A 13649-nucleotide genomic window follows, 5' to 3' on the forward strand; every position below is an offset into this window, starting at 1 on the left:
GAAGAACAAGGAACCACCTAAAAGGATGTGGAAAATGAGCTTGTTCAGAAACTTAAAATTAAAAAGATTTGGAAATTAAAAAATTTCAAGATTTGAACAATTTAGTTATCGGTCTCTCTCTCTCGTAAGAAAGCTACCATCTCAACCTATAGACACAATCACACATCTCAATAACAATCTTCTATCATCAATGACTCTGAATTCTCATATAATACTTAAAGGAAGGCCTCCATTTTAGTTGGAGGTGTAATACGGCTATAAATTTTACGAAAGCTTAGACTTAAACAAGATAAAAAGGTATATAGTTTGAGCATAAACATACACATCCTTATCCCACGTTCACATCCATGTCTCTTATTCAACCATATGAAGTTCTTATCCAATCCCCAAAAAAGTATAGACAAACTAATCTCCAATCGAACCCGAAAAGAGTCCACAGAATAACAAAGGGGAAATGGGAGTTCTCAAACATGTAAAATGGAAAAATGCCTAAATGTAGGGACTAAAAGTGTATTTACGCCTTTTTGTTTTCAACATTTTATAACTGTAGATAAAATATTTAATTTATTTTTTTCCATGTTTATCTGACTATTGATATAACTTTTTCCTATTTATTTATTTTTTTAACACCTATTTCAACAGTTATACCAACTGTGGAAATAAATATGTGAATTTCTTTACTTTACTCAACAGTTATGTATAACTGCAGAAGTTTAAGGGTTTTTATTAATATTTTTTAGTGATCGTAGATAAATATATGTTGAAAAAACTCAAGTTTCTTGTAGTGTATGTGAACAGGAATCCAGCATGCCTATTGCTCAAAACACTCAATTTTATTAATGAACTTATTGTACTCCTTGAATACATTGAGCACCATATATATACTCATTCTACTCGTACTATTAGTAGGTAAAATTACTAAAATGCCCTTGACTCAAGAATAACCAAATAAAATATCATGTACTCTTATTCTTGGGCTTTTCCTTAGCCTTAGACTTCTAAAAAAAATATCATTTATTTAACCATGTCATGATTCCGCTATCAATTCTTCCCCTCTAAAAATAACTCGATTCAGGAGTGGCTCAACTTTTAACATCAATTTTTGCACTGCATCCTCAGATATTGCATTAATACAATGCCTAGTGTCAATTAACAATAAACATATTTGTTTCTTGCAATTAACTCGAGTTTGAAAAACCTTTCCCCTATTATTTGTATAAATTTTATATTTGGTTCTTTTTTAGCTATTAATTGTCAAATTCTTATTTGATCTACTCTTACCCACTATATGATTTTCGGATTTTAATTCTTTGAGGGCAAAATTGAGTGGTAGAATGGATTCACTATATGCTCTGATTAATTTGTTCAGGCTAAAATTTACAGGTATATATGGAAGAAAAGTCGATGGGGGAAATTAAATTTTATTTTTTTTTGAAATAGGAAAATTAAAAATATTAGTTGGATTCTAATAAAAACTTTCAAGACTAGATCTGAAAAAATAGGTAGCTCTTTGTAATTATAACACGACTAGACCGTCTACTCTTGTTATAATTACATAGAGCTACCTATTAAAGTTTGGGGAAAAATTATTTGAATAAATATATACTTACCGGCTCCCCTCTTCAAATTTTAAAGTTTCGACTCCTTAAAAAATTTTATATAAAAAAGTTAGAAATATAGAAATTTATAATAATTGGTTCCTAAAATTTTTGAACTAATTCAAAAAAATCCCAAATTCAACTGGTAAAGTCCTTGATAGTTGTATAAGAAATTTGAGAGTGGCTTGCTCACTCCCAAGTGCAGGAATCGTAGCAATATAATTCTCGGAGTACTGAGGTTGAACCACAAGGAGCGGAGTAAGTTCAAAGACATTAATGTAATTAAAAAAAAAAACTTTTGGTGAAGATGATGAATAATTTTTGTCTGGTAATTGTAAACAAGAATAACAATGATAACTGATTTAATTCAATAATGTAAATACTAGGGCATCGGGGTGTTTCCCTACATCGATATGAAATTTTTTGTGATCTAAGAAATTATATATTTTATAATTGATTGTTCTTATACAATTAAATACTTATGATTCGGTTGAATTAAGACAATTCGAGAACGCATGATAACCTAGATTAATAATGCGGTTAGAAAAGTTTTCAGAAAAAACTCATTCACTTTAAAACCTGATTTCTATTTGAAACTATTAGAAATTCATTTAAACAATAAGAAAAACATGATTGAACTTATTGAAAGCATAAAAGAACTAATACATCAAAAGAAATCTAATTGAACAATCAAATATGTTGTTGATAAAATCCTAGAAAAAATCACATTAAATATTCATACCGTATAGAAGAAACATAACCCTTAATCCTAGCAAAGAGTTTAGGCTGCCATTAAAGAAAGGAAAATACAAGTTTTTCTCTACCAAATTCATTCTACACAGCCTCCCTTCAAAACCCTAATGTCCAAGTGTCCCAAGAAAATAAAACTTTTACTATTTTAATTTTCATCTAGGTTTACAGCAGTAACTTGTGAGTTAATTTCGGCCTTCAAAAATTGAGAATTTTGAAAAACTAAAAACTGGAAAGTTGTATATTTTAAAGTCACAGTTCCAACCCATCCAGCCTTGTATCAATTGGATTTTTGAGGAGAGAGATACACCTAAAATATTGATCAGTGCTTATCAGATTTTTCCTTTTCAGATTCTGCCTCTTTGATTTCTTTCATTATTTGAAGCTTTCAATCATGGTAGACGATCCAAGCACTCCAGCTGCACCTCCTTAGACATTTAAGCATGATCCTTTGGCTCCTCTTCAATTCTAGTTTGGCCTCCATTTTTTTTACAGACTCTTGTAAACTCATATTTTTCACATGATTTCTTGAAAGTAGAAAATTATACACAATGAATGACATCTTATTCAAGAAATTATATAAAGATAAATAATAAGGACTAATGCAAATCATGGCTTAATTATATAAATTAAGCATAGAAATAAGGAGATAATGCCCACATAAATATATAACAAGTATATATTTTACGGCGTTATCACACCCCCAACTTAATCTTGCTAGTTCTTAGCAATCCACAAAGCACCCATGTCTACTGAAAGTGAAAAATTAAAAATAAAATACAAGCCACTTTCATAAGCTACACAACTTCACTTCCCATGTGTAGCAAGTTTTTGAACCCCTATGGCTGTGTTTGTTTTGGCTGAAAAGCATTTCAGGAAATTGTTTTATACCATGTTGTGTGTTTGGTAGGCACAGAAAATTTGGTCAACTGAAATTATTTTACAGTTTGATCGTAAAATAGCCATTGTCTTATGGAAAATCAAATCCGTTCTTATTTTACCTTCAAATTGGATTTTCCTAACTGAAAACAGAGAGCGAGCACGAAGAGAGAGAGAGAGAGAGAGAGAGAGAGAGAGAGAGAGAACAACCACGAAGAGAGAGTAGAGAGAGTGAGATCGAGCTCGGGCCGGCGAGATCGAGCCGTAGGATCGCTGGCGGGATCGTATGTCACCGATCTACAACCCACCACCCACCCTCATCGTCACTACTGCCTCTAGATCGAACCACCGATCTCGTCACCCAAAGCCCCAAGCTCGAACCGCCGTTACCGATCTGACCACCATTACCGATCTCTGTGGCTTTTGATGGCTTTTGATCTCTGATTTTGATAGCTTTTGGTGGCTTTTGATCTCTAATTTTGATAGCTTTTGGTGGCTTTTGATCTCTGATATTTTTTTTGTTGTTGCAGTGGTGTGGGTGGTGGTGTTTTGGTGGTTTTTGTGTAGTGTGGTGCTGGTGTGTGGGTGCTGGTGAATTTTTTGATATAAAATTTGTTTGGAAGCTGAGAAAATGGCTAAGAAAATGTGAAAAATTAATAGAAAATTTGCATTTTCAGAATGTTATCAAACACTTGAAATTATTTTTTAATATAATTTTAAAATTGCAACCAAACACTAGAAATTATTTTCCTTTCTCGAAAATATTTTCACCTGAAATTATTTTACACCCGGAAAATATTTTACATTCAACCAAACACAGCCTATGTCACCCTAGTGGATGAGTTTACTCTTGTGAGGGTTTGTAGTGAATCTACCCACAAAAGTCAAAGGTTTCTTGAAAATTCCTGCAACAAATGTTAGTCTGCTTTATTATTATATCATAAAAATGAACATTCAATTTTGAGTTGGGATACTATTCATCATATTAAAGAGTTTTCACTAGCTTCACTTTTGGAATGTGTGTGTGTGCAAAGCCCATCCAATCAAACCGGCTTTTCCAAACATGCATAGACTAAGAAGAATATAAATTAGAGCCTCTACTCTAAAACCTCTCTTAAGTCATCAACACTCTGAAAGAACACATAGAAGTAATGACTTTTTTCTCTCTCTTCAAATCACATGTGGACAAAAAGGAAAGAAGAAGTTTTAAGAATATAACATGTGTATACAAAAATAGTCGCTAAAACAACGGAAAAAGATATCTTGGAATGAATGTTGAATTCTTGGAAACATGAGGTTAATACCATTCCCATCCATAGCTTTTATCCCAAACATATACCAGCCATGCACCTTTAGGATCAAGTTGGAGCTCAGTGGTAGTATAATCTTATGGCTAGGCAAAATTAAAACTTCTCCCTTTGAAATATGAGATATATGAATTAAATATAGTAAATTCAAGCCAAACCCAACTCATAGCAATAACAACCAACTTGAATCAAAATAACCTTTACTTAGCCATATAACCCTTCTGAAATACATGAAAGATGTATAAGACACCAATGATTTATTGATAGATTATGTATGTCTCCTCTTCTTCTTTTTTCCTTTCTTCTTCTTTTTGATTTTTTTTTTTGTTGAAGAAAAGAGAGACAATAGTAGTATCTAAACGCATCAATTGCTCAAAACTTGAACCCCCAAGAGAATACCCATAAATAAAAATGTTTTGTGGTATTGTAGAAGTATTTCTCATGGCTCAAATGATGGTGACAATTGTTAATATAAAGGTAGGTTGAATATTTATTTAGTTGGTATCCATATAGTGCTAACAAATAAGTATCCATATAGTACTAACAAAGTATCAATCAAGATCAATACACAAAATTATTATTTTTTAATACATTAAGATGCAATCATTTATCAACAAAGACAAAAAAATATATAAAATAATATTGTTTTTTAAGAGCATCAACTATTGCAGAATATATATATATTCACAAACCAAAACTTACTTTTGCTACTTTAACATAGCATTTGAAATGTCTCGTATAGTAGTGTTTTTTATATTTGATATTCTATATACTAAATAGATATCATTTAGAACACCTAATACTAGTACTTTAATACAAGGTTGACTTAGATTTTTTATTTTTTATTTTAAAATTTTGTTTTTGTTAAGTTTTTGAATTGGGTAGTTGCTAATTGGGTTAGATTAATTAAAAGAGAGGGAGTCTAAGATTTTAGAACAGTGAGGCACAATTCTAGAAAAAAAAAATATATATATAATCATTAAAAAAAATTCTCTTAATTTCCTTTGGGCTAGGGCCCAATGTTTTCCCTTTTTTTTTTTAAATTTGGACAGGGGGGGCCTAGGCCCCCTTGGCCCCCCCTGTGGATCCATCTTTAAGCCTATGTAGTCCCTACGATCCTTTATAAATACCTCGCTACCTTCACTTTCCTTTCCTACACTTTCAAACTCTACAACTCTCTCTTTCTTTGTGTTTGTGTGAAAACTATTGACAATGTCTTCGGTGAAGAAGGTGACGCTGAAGAGCTCAGATGGCGAGATTTTTGAGGTGGAAGAGAGCGTCGCAATGGAGTCACAGACGATAAAGAACTTGATCGAAGATGACTGTGCTGACACTTCAATCCCATTGCCTAACGTAACAAGCCACATACTCTCACTCGTCATCCAGGCAAAGAGCACAAGTCCTCCTCTGAGTCTATAAGTCTTCCAAGTCCAAAGAGGAGCTCAAGGCCTGCGATACCCAGTTCATCAATGTCGATTGTCGACCAGAACATCATCTTTGACCTCATTATGGTTTGTATACAGAACCAAACCTTGTCTTTATTTTCAAGAAATTAAGACCCTTTTGGCCATTCACTCTGCTTTCACTTTTTTTACTGCTTTTCATTGATTGTTTTTCTTTTTGATTGCCATGAATTTTTGTTGTTGTTTTAAAAAAATATTGTTATTTTGTTTTTGGGTTTTCGTTTTTGCTTTCAATTTTGATGTTACTCTTTTTCATTGATGCATGTGTGTGTGTTTTATTTCGGGGTTGCTATGCAATTTTTGCTGTTGTTTTTTATTTTTATTTTTTTAAAAGATTGTTTTTTGAGAAAACAAGAGGGTGGCGACTGAAGAGGAAAAACATGGGAGTTTGAGCAAAAACTGTTTTTTTCATGAATTGTTATGCTTTGTTTTCAAAATTTTGGTATATACTTTTTTTTTTTATAGTGTATGCTTCTTTTCATGAATTGTTTGTCTGGTTGTAGAGTATCTGTCTCCTATTTTTTTTCTTTCAGGGGCAGAGAAAATTTTAGAATATATTGATTAATGTGGGCTTGTTATTTAGGTGCTATTGAGACAGCATGATTTTTTTTATTTTTTTTTGTGGTTTTAATTGATGAATGTAAAATAAACATTTAGAGGTAGAAACTCTGTAATTTATTTTACCTAGACAGATGTCATTTAATTGCAAAAGATTGCTCGCTACAAAAGGGTAACAATTGTTGTTCAATAATGATACCAATTCTCATTGACTCTGTTTAGTTTCTGTTTCTCATATGTTCCCTTCTCTCTTGATGGTTGAGGCAAATTGTATTTAGAACCTTGAAGCTTAACTGATTACGCTCATTGCTAGTTGCTATTTAGTCATGAATCCATGTGGTGTCAAGAAATAAATTTCTGTATTTTATATGTTGTGTTGGGATATTGACTGGTTTCATGTATTTTCACTCTTGTTAACAGGCATTATCATTATCTTATTTAATTTTGTATTCATTTTCTTACTTTTAATTTCAGGCGGCCAACTATTTGAATATTAAGGGACTATTGGATTTAACTTGCCAGACTGTGGCTGACATGATAAATAGAAAGACTTCTGAACAAATTCGTGAAAAATTCAATATTGAGAATGATTTCACTCCAGAAGAATATGAGAGGATTCGAAAGAATGCAAGGATATTTGGCTTTTGAGTGAAAGAAATAGAAATAGAGCAAGTTTCCCTTCTTTCTATATATATTATAGGAACGATGATCTAATGCTAGGGTTCGGCTTTTGTTTTGTCTCAAGAAGTAAAATAGGTTTTAAAGTAGCAAAAATGTGAAACGAACTTTGAAAAGAAAAGGCTAATTTGTATGCCTCTAGGGAATGTTTTATTAGCTTATTTTGTTTAAAATATAAAGTGACCACAATTGTATTACATAATTGTAGTTGAAAATAAGCAAAAATGTGTCTGTTTGACATTGAATTATAAGCTGGTTGTTTATACTTCAACACAATTTTCTTAAAAAATTAAGGGAAATGTTAACAAGCTGTATGCGGTGCTTGTTAAAATTTTTCTATATGGGTCTCACTTAATAAAAAGGACAAAAAGTTGTTGAAAGGGTTATAAAAAATTGCTAAAAAATTATCAAGAAGGACAAAAGGTTGTACAAAAGTTGTTGTTAACGGACACCTTAATTATGGTGTCCGTTAACACAACCCAAAAATTAAATAGACTCTTATTAACAAATTAATGACATTTTATTATTTTATTACATTTTCTTTTGTGTATAGACTTGGACCGTCTCAATGTATCACGCGTTACAAAGGTTAAAAAGTATGCTAGTCTATTAGTAGTTTAGAATAAAGAAAAGGACTATTAAGGAATGTATGTTTAGGATAAATCATATTTTAGTATATGAAGGCAACGAGCTTTATACTTTTGATGCTTTTTTGGTGGGTAGGTTAGATTAATTGGTTGGTCGGCATTTGTGTGTAAATTTTTTGTGTTTGATTTTTATTAAAAGTTCATAATTTTGGTTTTAAATAAATGAACTAAGATGTACATTATAAGTTATTAAAATTTGAGAGAATGTTCATAATCATGATGGTTGGAAGTTGAATGCATTTGTTTGGCCAATCATATATATTTTTTAAATTGCACACAATAAAAAATGTAGCAAGTGCGGCATCCTAAATAATTGTCATGTTCATCATAGTTGTTGTTGGGTTTTTGTGGAGACTAATTATGTTTGATTCGGTTGATGACCCGACCCAACCCGAATAATGTTGCGTGGTTTTTAATGGGAAATCTTCTGAGGCTTAGTCCATGGAGCGGAGGCTTGGGCCGACATACCCAAATCGAAGTGCTCATGGAAATGCATCTTGGGAGTCATGTGCGCAGGATGTAGGAAACATTGTTTTGTGATTAGGGTTTTGTTGTTGTCGCTTTTGAGAGTGAGAAAGATTGTACTGCCGCACTTTGTATTTTTCCCTAATAATAGTGAAATCTCTGCAACTCCGTGGACGTAGGCAAATTGCCAAACCACGTAAATATTGTCTTGTGCGTATGATTTTTTTTTTCTTTAACGTGTGTTTTCTCTATTTTTTTGTTTCTCACAGATTTAGGAATTCATGGAAATTTCCTACAGTTGTCACAATGACATTGTTAGCCAAATTCATTTATTCACAAACTCAAAATGTTTGGTGAATGTACACTAACACAATGGCAAAGATATATGAAATACACACTTAACTCTTATTATCCAATTGTTGAATTGATTGAAACCTAAAATATATAAAAATAGTTCCGTCAAATAAATTTCTTTTGTTAATGTATTGGAAAATAAATGAAAAGATTTCCTTTTTCAAAACCCTAATAATAAAATCTCTTCTCTCCCACTTTATGTCTCTCATCAATTTTAGGCGAATGAATTCTCGACTAAAAAGCAAGAAAATTTTAACTTGGTTAATTTAACTTATTTCAATTTTAAAATTAATAACATTGAGCTAAATATTAATATTAATAATAATTTCAAATATAATATAATAAAATTCACATTAATAATATATTAATATTTAATATTATGATAACAAACACATGTTGACCATGCTTAAAAAAAATCATTACCCCCAACTACATATACAACAATTGGTATTTAATTTGCTTAATTAATATATGAATTAAGAAATACTTTTTTTATATACAAGTTAGAAATTATACTATAATTTAAGTGTATATATATGTGAGTGTGAAGTTCCCTCTTAGAGACTTGAATCCCGACATTTGCCTTCCCTCACCCCACAAGAATTTTGTACTTATGATGTGACCATCACACCAAAAGTGTGTGGTATTATAAATTATGAAATACTAAAACCACAACCTTGCTTATTTGAATATTTTTCTTTTAATTTACATTGATTTGGAAAAATAATGTTACTCCTATCCATTTTCATTTCTTTATCCGCTTAGAACTTTTTTCTTCACGTGTTATATTTTCCAAATCAAATTTAGTTTCAGCATAAATTCTCAATATTTTATCTTTTATTTGTATAGTGTAATACCCAAAAAAAAAAAACTGCGCATATGGAAAAAATGTAAAAAAAGTTATTTAATTTTATCTCATATGTTTAAAATGCAAGTTTATGTTTAACTATATGTTTATAGTTATTTTTTAAAAAAATTTAAAAATCATTAAAGATTTGATTTGTTGTCTCTAGGATAAGGAATTTTCAGAGCTGGTGGCCTTATTCCTTGGCTTTTTTAAAACAATTATATTCTAACATCCATTAATTATAAATATATTTTGAGAGAGAGAGAGAGAGAGAGTTCTATTTACAAGATTCAAAATGTTTAAAAGATGATTGAAGTGAATAGAAGTGAGGCAAGGCAAGGAAGGTATTAGCTATAAAAGGAAGCCTTTGGAATTGTCATAAATTTGTGGCTCTTTGCCATTTAAATTGAAAGATACAATGAAAATTAGTACCCACTTCAAATCTTTATTCAATGATGGTGATCACGTTATAACACTCCCATAAAATATAGATAATTGGTATTAAGTAATTTATTTGGAAGTTAGTCAAATAGCGTTGTAAGCGTAACTGGGCCCCGTGTCCTATTTAAAATTTCAAAGTGTAAGACCTATTATTGCTCTTCTAATGCTATACGTCGATCAACAAGAGACAATGGACACAACTTTTAAATCAATCATAATTCATATTCCTTTCCGAATTGAAAATTTGAAAAAACGTTATAAAATGTTAAAAGGATTTTTTTATTTTAATTTATACAATTTTTCAATATCAGATATTTGCTTTAATTTAAATTTTTTTTTTAAAGCCATTTAATTGATATGGCATAATTATGTTGGCATGACATGAATTACTAGGACTAACAAATAAATATGACAGGCCTAAGTGGCATTCAATAAGGATATTGGCATTGGACATAGACAAAAGAGCTTGTACTCACATATAGTATAATTAAGTGGTTAAAATTTAGCTATCAAGTAACCATATCTCAAAATAAGAAAATAGCCATATAATTTTTTATTATTCTTTTAATCACCCACAAATCTGCTTCTTTGAATATATATATATATATATATATATATATATATATATGTATGTATGTATGTACACTCTTATTCTGTTTCGTTTTGTTTTTCCTTTGTATAATTTTTTTCTTTTAAATGTTTGATTTCAAAAAACATTTTGTAATTTAAATTTTGGATCAAGTAGAAGTTCTCAATATTTTCTATTTTTATATGTATAGATCGATAAAAAAAGGTACACAAATAAAATGAAGATAAACAAGTATTAAATTTATTTCTTATGTGTTTATGTTTAAGTTTATGTTTAAGTTTTTAAAAAAATAATTGTTCAATTCCTTCTTTCTCCATCAAATAAAACAAAATGAAATTGCTTCCAAATTCTTTTATTTTAGCACGAATTCAAGTAATAATATAAAAATTATATAAATAAACAAATACCCACAAGCTTTACAATATCTAAATTTTAAAAAAGGGAGATATTAATATGTATGTTGAAAAAAAAAAAAAAAAAAAAGAGGGGAAGAGAGATCTTACCTCAAATCAAAAGATGACCTTAGTGTAAAAAGAAAATAAAAATGGGTTTGAATAAATATGAAGAGAAGGAAAAAAAGAAAAGAATGGAGGGAAAGTAAAAAACATAAAAATCTACATCCCGCCTTGATGGAAAGAAGAGTCCCACTAGATGAAAATATAAAATAAAATAAAATAAAAATCCGATTTGTTTAGATTAGATTTAGAGCCAGTATTTGTGGGTCATAAATTTCAGCGATAAATTTCAAGGGAAAATTGAGAATTTTCCTCTTTATTTATTGTGTCAAACCATGGACTTGATAAATTCAATCTCCAAAATTCTTACTTCTCACCAAATGCCAGCTCCATATACCTCACCCAAACACATGGAGGAATATTTCTCAAATGTGTTATTTTGGCTATAGTAGTTATAATATGTAAATAGTAATAATCCATAGGTAAGTTGATTTTGAATAACTTTGTTTAATTGGCAACCACGGAGTCACCTACGGCCCTTACAAGTGAAATTTTTAGGAATGTATTTTCGTAGTAGCATAAATTACTTTCCTTTATTAAGAGAAACAAGATTTGTACTCCCCTTCCTTATTGTCAGATAGGGCTGTCCACGGGTCGGTCCGGGTCGGGTTTGTGCCCAACCCGGAACCGACCCGCCGGAATCGGGTGGAGAAAAAACGCACCCGTCGCCGACCCGCCGGAGTAATCGGGTTGGGCGGTTCAGGTCATCAACGGGTGGCGGGCGGGTCGGTCGGAATCATAGATCTGAGAAGACGACGAGTAATCGGTGAAAAAACACACAGTCCGGCGAAGAAACCCAGATTCCGGCGAAATTTTCCAGATACCGGCGATATTTGTCTTAGATCCGGTGAGATTTCGCAAGATCCGGCGAAAATCTCACCGGATTTGATGAGATTTCGCCAAATCCAGTCAAAATCTCACCAGATCTAAGGAAATATATCGCCGGAATCTGGGTTTTTCGCCGGAATCTGGAAAAAATTCGCCGGATTCTGGAAAAAACTTGCCGGATTCTGGAAATTTCGCCGTGATCTGGAAATCTCTCGGTCGGGTCGGTTAAAATCGGTTTCTCAGCCTCAAAACCGCCAACCGACCCGCCGTTTTCGGGTTAAGGAAGCTGAGACCCGCCGCCGACCCGTCACCGACGTCGGGTCGGCCGGTTGTCGGTCCGGATCGGACGGTTTTTGCGGGTGGGTCGGGTCCCGGTTTTGCTTGGACACCCCTATTGTCAGATAACTTCTTTTCCTCGATTGTTTTATTTTTAAAAATGTATTATGGGTATGTAATTTTGATGGAATATTTTGATATATATAAATCTACTGTTGTTGGTATTTTTTTTTAGAGAGTTCCAACCTATGACGTCTGCTCCTAATGATAGTTTTTTATCATCAGACCAAAACACCAATCAATTTTTGGTGTAGACGGAGATTGAACCATAAATCTCTTATTCAACCATTAGAGACCTTACTAGTTGGACTAACTGGAACCTACTCTATTGGTGTCGGTATTTGATTGTGATGAATCAGTTTATGGGATAAAGGGCTATAGACCCTGCATAATTATGATATGATCAGCAGATAAATTACACTAATATTGGGGTTTTCATTTGTTATATTTACCTCTCCTCTAATTTGGCACAAAACACTCACCTCTCCTAAATTGCAGACTACTTACATTGTCCTCACTTGAATGGCTAAAAAAAGTTTTATTTTATTTTTTTAATTTTCTATTTTACCATCTAATTAAACTACTATCCATATATACATCCAATTAAACTACTATCCATATATACCCCCTCTAATAGAAAATTCAGTATTTACAAAAGCCTCTTTTTTTAGGGGGATTTTAAAAGCATTTTTTAATCATCCGTGTTAGGTTAGTGTAAATATTTTACATTTTAGGGGAGATGAGTGTCATATTCCAAATTAGAAGAGAGGTGGGTGAAATAACAAATCCTTAGGAGAAGTTAGTGCAATTTTCCCTATGATCATCACTGAAAGTAAATAATTGTAACAATAAAATATGAACAACTCATATTTGACCAAGAGTAGCCAAATTAAATAAACTATATATAGAAAATATAGGAATAGTATCTAGCACCTGAAAAGTAATAAACCACTTAACCTATCCAAAAATTAAGTTACTCATCTAAAAGCATCACATCTAATTACCACGCAATCTATGCAAAATGTGTTAGTACTTAGTAATTTGACCTTAATTGAATAAATTTGAAATTTAGAAAACTTGATTCTAATTGAACAAAAGTGAAAATAGATTCGGAAAAAAAAAATGTAACTTAGCATTAAAATTTTGTTTTAAATCCTGAACCATAGGATTTGGAAAAAACATGTTCAAATTAAAATCCACTAGATTTAAGGAATACATGATGAGAAATTGCTCCCTTTCTATTTCCCTCATAAGAATTCATCTCAGTCTTTCCGCATGCTCCCTAAACAAAGAGTAATGTTACTGTTATAATAATTTTCACTACATTCAATTTTTCAGGTTTTTATTAGTTCTCATTTGAATCTACTATTCACATTATTTTTTTTATATATCTT

The 13649-nt window shown here is 31.5% G+C and overlaps 1 pseudogene; it reads left to right on the top strand.

Moving 5' to 3' along the window:
• The first annotated feature begins 5746 nt into the window (after window positions 1–5746).
• Window positions 5747–7203, top strand: LOC142644485 (SKP1-like protein 1B; annotated as a pseudogene).
• Window positions 7204–13649: the final 6446 nt, after the last annotated feature.

The sequence above is a fragment of the Castanea sativa genome, chromosome 7 (genome assembly GCF_040712315.1).
Source record: "Castanea sativa cultivar Marrone di Chiusa Pesio chromosome 7, ASM4071231v1".
Taxonomy (NCBI): domain Eukaryota; kingdom Viridiplantae; phylum Streptophyta; class Magnoliopsida; order Fagales; family Fagaceae; genus Castanea; species Castanea sativa.